This window comes from Vigna unguiculata, chromosome 11, assembly GCF_037176805.1.
Source record: "Vigna unguiculata cultivar grain cowpea cultivar isolate G323 ecotype 2 chromosome 11, ASM3717680v1, whole genome shotgun sequence".
NCBI classification, from domain to species: Eukaryota; Viridiplantae; Streptophyta; class Magnoliopsida; order Fabales; family Fabaceae; genus Vigna; species Vigna unguiculata.
Genome location: NC_140802.1, coordinates 40,781,171 through 40,789,763, shown reverse-complemented (window position 1 = coordinate 40,789,763; position 8,593 = coordinate 40,781,171). Strand labels below are relative to the sequence as shown.

General features: G+C 26.0%; 1 long non-coding RNA gene across 1 annotated transcript; it reads right to left on the bottom strand.

Annotated features, from left to right (window-relative positions):
• Positions 1 to 5,025: 5,025 nt before the first annotated feature.
• LOC114168276 (uncharacterized) lies at positions 5,026 to 5,902 on the bottom strand. Its single transcript, XR_014986233.1, has 2 exons — positions 5,625 to 5,902; positions 5,026 to 5,183 (listed from the first exon to the last, which is right to left on the bottom strand). It is a non-coding gene; the product is annotated as an uncharacterized LOC114168276 (long non-coding RNA).
• Positions 5,903 to 8,593: the final 2,691 nt, after the last annotated feature.

The window sequence follows — 8,593 nt, the reverse complement described above, 5'->3', positions numbered from 1 at the left end:
TTAAAGACCTAGAGCAAAGTCATCAAAATAAAACAGAAATTTATTATATGGTAGAATAGGTTGAAATAATCACTTCTCTCATATATTCCCTCTAAGATTGATGGCTAAAACATCAAGAAACCAAAACAATGGATATTAATTTACTAAAAAAAAATCATATAAATTAATTAAGTAGCAAATTATACCAAAATCATGCATTAGGAACAAATCTTCCTAGTTGGGATCGTTAAAATGAGATGTTAATTTTATATGCTTTAGAAATTTTTATTTATTTTTATCAAATTGTGCTATTTGTAACAAATAAACACCACTTGAGAAATTTCATTACAATCATACTTAATATACACATAAAAAAAATAAAAGTAATAGATTTAAAGGATGTATACTATGATAAGAAGAAAGATAAAAAGAAAAAATAAATATATAATATATACATATGAAAGAGAATAAATACCTATATTGACGGAGATGGACTTGTTCACGTCACATTTCTTTACACAATTGAAGGTACTGGGAGACATTGGAATACATTTTTTGCAACATGCAATATAACATATCTGTTTAAAAGTTGCATGTATACATTTTAGAGCACATAACACGGGACAAGGGAGAGTTGCTTCAATTTTTACAATTTGTGTAAAACTTAACATAATCATGAATAAAATTGTAAATCCACTTGTTTTTATCCTATGTTTTTCCATAGTTTCCCCCAAAATCTCTGCACTCTATCTCAAGATTTTTTGGATAGATGTTTTTTATGTGATATTTTAAGGAATATGAAGATCAATTTATATGCATAGGAATAATGTTGGTAAAAGTAACTTAGACCTAAGTTAAAAGCCTTTCAACATTAAAATAACTTTAACTTCTCATAAATTTATGTTAATTTCTGTTATAAGAAATTAACTTTAAATATAATTTTTAAATGAGATTTGTATTTTATATATGTTGGGACTAAGTTATGATTATTATATTTAAAGTTCATTAATACATTGATTCTTTATGGATATACACCATCATTAATGAACATTAAATAAAATTTCATGTTTGAATATAAACATTAATTACATTTTAAAATTAAAACAAAAACATTTAAAGATATGAAGAGGAAATAATATATATTTTGTTAGACATTTAATTGCATGTAATATTCTACAATATTTTCAAATTAATATATTTTCCTTTAACATATCAATTTTAAAGTACATTAATATGTATTCAAATTTTATTATTAAATACTAATAACAATTTCAAAACTTTTAAAATTCCAATCTCATTGGTTTTTTTTTTTAAATCTAGAAAAATTGTATATTAAGATTGATAGTGATTTAAAAATAGAGACTCAATTATTTTAATATTAAAAAGTTTTAGTATAAATAATTTTATCATAAATCATCTCTCTATAAACTATTTGTTTAGAATTCTCTAATTTCTTCTTAGGAGTTCTCTGTCTCTGCTATGTTCACCTGTTTGAAGATATGAGACCGTTAAAGCGATCCTCGTAATGAGCTTTTTAAGATAGACCGATCAGTTCCTCTGTTTTCTGTCCCTTTTCTCTCGATCCAATCTGTTTTGTCTTTGCATGCAGTCCTCTTTTGGTTGCTAGTGTTATATAAGTGTCACAACCTACATCGTAATGGGACAAATACAAAAGGATAGATAGTTGAAAGACAAAGTTTGGAGTCGCCACATAGTTTATTATGGATAAAAACCATAAAATAAGAGTTGTTATGCGGAAACCATATTTTGGGTTGGGGAAGGGAGTCAATTACGTGTAAGAAAGGTATTAGCACCCTACAATTCCGTCCTAAGACGATATCTTTAATTAAATACACACAATGGATGTGATTTTTATAAATATTTATTTTTCTAAAAAATAAAAATAAAAGAGTGTATAAGAGAAACAAAAATGTATATTTTAACTTTTGGACCCGACAAGAATTAACCTCAGTCCTATGTATTTTCATTTACAATGGAAAACAAATGTTCATGTAGTTCTTGTGAAAAACTATTTGAAAAATGATTTTGAAATATTTTGGATTTTTTGGGAAGTGAACTCGACAAGGATTTACCTTAGTCCTATGTATCTCCATTCATAATGGGCAATAATGTGTCACGTAGTTCTTTGAGAAACATTATTTGAATAATGGTTTTGGAATATTTTGGGAAGTGAACGTGACAAGGATTGATATCCGCCTTATGTATCTCTTCTATTCATAATGGAGAATCAATCATCACGTAATTTTCTAAAAAGAAAAAACATTTGTTCGTAGGAAACATTTGTGATTGAAAACTTTTTATAGGAAACATTTGTTGGTAGAAAACTTTTATAGAAAATATTAGTGGATAGAAACGGCTTTTAATTTAATAATATTTTGTTAGACCAAAATTATGAATATAAAAAGATATTCCAAATGATTTTAAAATAACTAAATTAGGAGTACATCTAAAGTGATTTAAAACATTGAAATAATCAAATTAGAAGTGCATCTAAAATCGTTTGAAACATTGAAATGGCCAAATGAGAAGTGCATCTAGAGTGGTTTAAAACATTAGAATGACTAAATTAAAAGTGCATCTAAAATAGTTTAAAAAACTTAAAATAACCAAATTAGAAATGCATATAAAATGATTTTAAAATCTTGAAATAACCAAATTAGAAATACATCTAAGATGATTTTAAAGTCTTTAAGATAACTAAATTGGATGATTTTATAATATTAAAATAAGCAACTTAAATATATATATATATATATATATATATATATATATATATATATATATATATATATATATAAACTTTATTAGTATTATTACTTTAAAATATATTTCTTATTATCATTTTTTTTTAAATTAGTGCACACTTTAAAATATAAACATAAGAAAGGGTAAAAGTATAATAGAATAAGTGTTGTAAAGATTAAAATAAAAGCTTAACTTGAAAATAATAGTGTAAATAACGTGGGTTGAAACTTATAAAAACGTGGGGTGCAACTAGCGAGCATTTAGTGTAAATAAGTGCAAAATATGGGTGCGCAGAGTAGAACGTAGGTGCATAAAGTACAATTAATGTGTGGTGCATGTAAATGTGCAAGCGCAATCACTAAAAATAATTGTAGTAAAAAACAAAATAGTGAGGTGTGTACAATGAAGATGTGGGAGTGCAGTTAACATTATTATTATTAGTCTAATTAATATACATGGGATGGTATAGAAAATTAAAACAGAGGAGTGCATGAGTTAAAACTTGGGCCAGCCCACTTTCTCCCAATGAAGGAAAGAAAAGCCCCATACTTCTTTCCTTCACGCACAAACACAGCAACCTTCTGAACCAACAGCCACCGCACTTCCAGCTATCGGCTAGCGTCGCCGCCACTGCCACCACTCTAATTCCTGAGTGGCAACAACGAGAGGCGTTCAACCCATTGTGCGCACTGAGTGCATCCTTGTACCATTGACAATGACCTGTTGATTAACATACACATAATTTATTTACTAACTGTGTTTTTATTTTATAAATATCATAGTGAGAGCAAAATTTTATTTGTTAAACATAATTACATTAGATTGTATTATTTATTGATTATTTTTCATATTATGCAAACTAATTATGGAACATTCCATTTTTTCTAAGAGTTACTGAACATTTAAATATCATCCGCACATACATAATATAATTAATATATATATATATATATATATATATATATATATATATATAAATCTTTTAAAACTTAATATCTTTGATATTTTTCAAACATTCTGACGAGTAATTGAAGTACCAAACTTGGTGGATGACCTATGTTGATAAGTTTTGAATATTCAGTACTCCTCAAAAATAATAATCTTGAAAATATTTTTTAATCTTTAAGAGATTTTCTTTTAACGAATAATCTTGTAAATATCTTTAAATGTCGAGGAATTTCTGTAAAATATAAATCAAATATTTATCTTTTTTAATTGTCTTAAATAAAATCTAAAATATCTAAAAAGATAATAATAAAATAATAATAAAAGATAAAAATAAATAAAATAAAATTATGATAATGACAATTTTTCGTCTTTAAATTTATTTTTAAAATTTAACTACTAAGGTTTTAGCTATCACTACCAAAGGAAAGTAGTCATTAAACATTAACTATCAAGGTTTTTTGTACTAAAGAAATTGATTTTTAAATTAGTCTTTAATTAATTAGTAACCAATTTTAATGATCAATTATATTTTTTTATTTATAATATTAACTATTTTAGTAACCAATAACTTTTTATTTTATAAATTGACATCTAAATTGACCATTACTACACTAACTAACAACTTTTGATCACTAAAATGAGTTGTTAAATGATACATTTTCTTATAATAATATATAAATAAAGGTTTTGAGATCCAAGATATTTGTTAAATATTCATGATTATTTGTCATCTAAAAAATTTGTCCAATACCATTGTTTATAGTGGAAAAAAGTATTCAATGTACTTTAATATTAAATTTAATAAGTATTTAATAAATATTTAATATATATGTATCAGTTAACGTTATTAACTTTATTTATACAAACGTTGAAAATGTTGTTTATTGTATTTATTAAGTATTTAGTTTGAACAAACTTCTGTTCTGGGAATTTTTCTTATGATCGTTTTATTGGTGTAAATTATTTCTCAATTAGTTGAGTGCTATTTTCTTATTTAAAATTTGATTCTCAATTGAGAATATTTTTATTTTTCTGAATTACTACTTCAATTTGAATATTATCTTTGGAGATTACACTGAGTTGTTCAGTGAAGAACGACATATTAGTAAGAGTCTTACAAGAATCTTCTTTATATTAGTTAAATAATCTGAACGATAATTGTTGAACATAGTTAAGATTCATTCAAGAGAGGCTCTTCGTTTATCGAAAGTGATTTGTATGTGAAAAAAACCCTACACTAGACTAGAAATTCTGGTCGAATATAGAGAATCAATTTCATGACAAATTCATGAAATAACAAAAGTTGTTCAGATTAAATTTGACCATACCTAATAAAAATATAAAACTCTTTTTTCATATTTTTTTATTGAAATTATCAAAGAGATACATTCTAATCTTGCTCTTGAAATGGTCTTACAAATATTAATTCTGCAACTTGGGACACTTTTGCAAGCAAGAATCAACCACGTTAGTCACATTACCACCAGCATCTGAAACATAAGATCATTGTCGGAAAAGATGTAAAAACATAATTAGTTTAATTATAAACCATAAAAGATTACAGAAACGAATTATATTTTATGACTCTCATTTTTTTATTTTCATCATTTACTCTCTGACATGTTTAGTGTGAACTATTGATTAATATATCAATGTCTTTACTCTTAAAAGAATCAATAATTTACATTAAATGTATGTTTGGTTCATTGTCAAATAGATGTAGAATTGATTTTCTAATAAAGAATCAGTATGTGTTTGGTTTTCAAAATCAATGTAAAAAGTAAAAATTTTCATGTTGATGAGAAACAAGTAATTTTTGTTTCTGGAATCAATTTTCCAACACTGAACCAAATACGTTGTAATATAATTTTTTTAAAAGAAATATGAATGTTTTTTAAAAGAAATATGAACATGATTTAGAGAATAAATACCGATTTCAATGGTGATGGACTTGTTGACGCCACAACTTTTAACACAATCGAGAGAATCGGTAGGTATTGCACATTTTACAACACACTTAATCCAACACAGACCATAGGGTTCAGGTGAAAGCAAACACTCAAGACCACATATTATGGGACATGGAAATTTTGCCTCATTTTGGAAAATTTGTACAAAAACCAACATAATCACCATCAAAATTGCAACTCTATTACTCTTCATTATGTTTTTTCCCATATAACTCACCCTTGCTCAAAATTTTGTTAGAAGTTCTTGCTGTGACGTTTTGAGGAAAATCAATATCAATTTATAGGCACATAATATTGTTTGTAAAGTTATTAACTTTAAATTATCATGAAAATTGCGTGTTAAAGCCTTTCAAAATAAAGTTTTTGGTCGGTTTTACTTAAACTTTTCATTAATTTTTTATGTAAAGCATTTCAAAATTAAGGGCCACATCAACTTGATGTGTACGTAAATGAATTTATAAATTATGACTAAAAAACAGACTTAGGTCCACTAAGTTTATTTTTATTTTTAAATTTGATCAGTTTCACTTTGACTATTAGAATCATGCGTCAAGTCTTACGTGTGTTTAAAATGAATGTATAAACTAAAAAACAATTGGGTCCACTTTTTTTTTTAGTGCAGTTTGGTTAGTTTTATTTTGTTTCCATAAAAAATATACGTTATATCAAATCAATTTTTCTAATAAATTATATTTTTATAATAACATTTTTAATATGAATGTTCTTTTGAAAAGAAAAAATATTTTAATACGACTCGTAAATTTAGTTTTTTAAAATTAAAGAGTGTTACTTATTTAAACTATTCCCTTTAATTTAAATCAACTCATATTTATAAGATCCACCTTAATATATGTTTTTTTTAATTAGGGGTTAATTATATTTTTGGTCTCTTAAGCTTCAATGAAATTTGGAATTAGTCCATCTTCAAAACTTTTGACCTATTTAATCTCTCATCTTAAAAAATGCGTGAATTTAGTCCTTTTAACCAAATTTTCAAACGTATTTCTTGATAGTATTACAGCTTTACATATTTTTACTCCAATGTTAACTCAAATATTATCATAAAATGCGTTTGAAATGTCAAATAAACCTAACAAAATTTGGTAAGAAGGACTAAATTCAGATATTTCTAAAGATGAAAGATTAAATTGGTATAAAGTTTTAAAGAGAGACTAATTCCAAAATTCACTTAAACTTGAGGGACCATAACCTTTTATTAATAAGAAACTCGTATAAAAAAAATGCTTCGGTAATAATGTATTTTTTTATGTATTAGCAAATTTACAAAATTAAAACATTAAAGTGATATTATATCTGAATTAGGATATATTTATTTAATACATTGACTATTTGTGCCTATAACATTATTAAATAAAGGTTACTTTTATAAAAATGGATTTTGAAAATCTAAACAAAAAATGTGTTAAGATAAAATTTAAAGACTTCATCTCTATAATATTATTAAATAAGGTTACACTTCAAAAAATATATTTTGAAATAAATTGTTTTAAGATAAAAAAATTAAAAAATAAAACATTTAATAATACGGTAGGAAAATGGTACATATTGAAGTCCACGTAATGCTCTATAACATTATTCAAATTAATAGATATGTATTTAGCATATAACATAATTTACATTATGAGTAAAATAAGGAATATTTGTCAATTTTAAAATTCAATACTTATTATTTATGGTTCAACAAATAATTATTATATCATCTTAATTACATAATTTTAATTTAAATCACATTATAATCGCATATAATACATTATCATCCAAATTAATATTATATAACATTAAATCATTGCCGATAAATAAATATTAAACCATTATTGCATTTCATTTTCAAAGAAACAGTGGCTACTACTCTCAAAATGTTGTTTGAGGAAAATTACACCACTTAACGATTTATAAGAGACAAAACTTCACTAGAATTTTCTCACTTAATTTGCTACCATATTGTTTGAGCAAGGATTTATTTAATTTATGCATTTTATTAATATTTAAGTTATAACTCAAATGAAATATTAATTGCTCTTGGGTTTCCCTACTCAAACTTCAATATGTCGATTGAAATATATCTGGTTGTAAAATCACATAAAATAAGATTAAAGATTCATTATAAGAGTCACATTGCGAGTTAACTAGTTCTATTTTAACCTGCAAAAGAATGGGTTGAAAGAGGCTAACTTGCATAATAATTCGGGTTAATAGATTTGACGCACTTGCAAGTTTCTGGGCTGATCTCATAAATAAAAAAATAATGTTGGAATTTACACATCGATTATAAATGAGCTAATTTTATAATATATAATTAGGTGTAAATCTTACGTTTCAGGTTAATTTTGTGGGGTTATGTTTAAAATATTTTTTTATTATCATGATATTCGTTGTTTGTTGGACATATTGTGTTATTTGTTATCGGACTGTTTATTAATGTTTAGTCTCACACATACAATGTATATACCTTAGCATGAGGAGAGTGTGTTAAAAGTCCAGAGCTGACTTGTTGAAAAGTGAGGTTTGTATTCACTATACACTATGAAATTGACTGATTTGTAATCCAGTGACAAACCTTAAGCATGACAGAGGGGGTAGTGAGATGCACGATTTAATCAGCGACAATGAATGGCGCGACAAAGGCGACGACGCGCGACGGACAATGGCTGCAGTTGGTCGACGACGGAGCTGGACAGTGGTGGTGGCAAAGAGAGCGAAGAGGGGTTTTGCGCGCCAAGAGTTGTGAGAAGACAATGAATAGTGAAAGGGTTTCACAATATGAGAATTTAACAGGCTTTATGGTCTCGGTTCAATTAATAACCGAGGCCTAAAGTCCCTTTACTGCTTCGGTCCCTAAACACCTAAGGCCAAAAATGTTGATGCTGGTGGCAATTTTGAAATTTTACTTATTGGGCTGTCTTATAGAC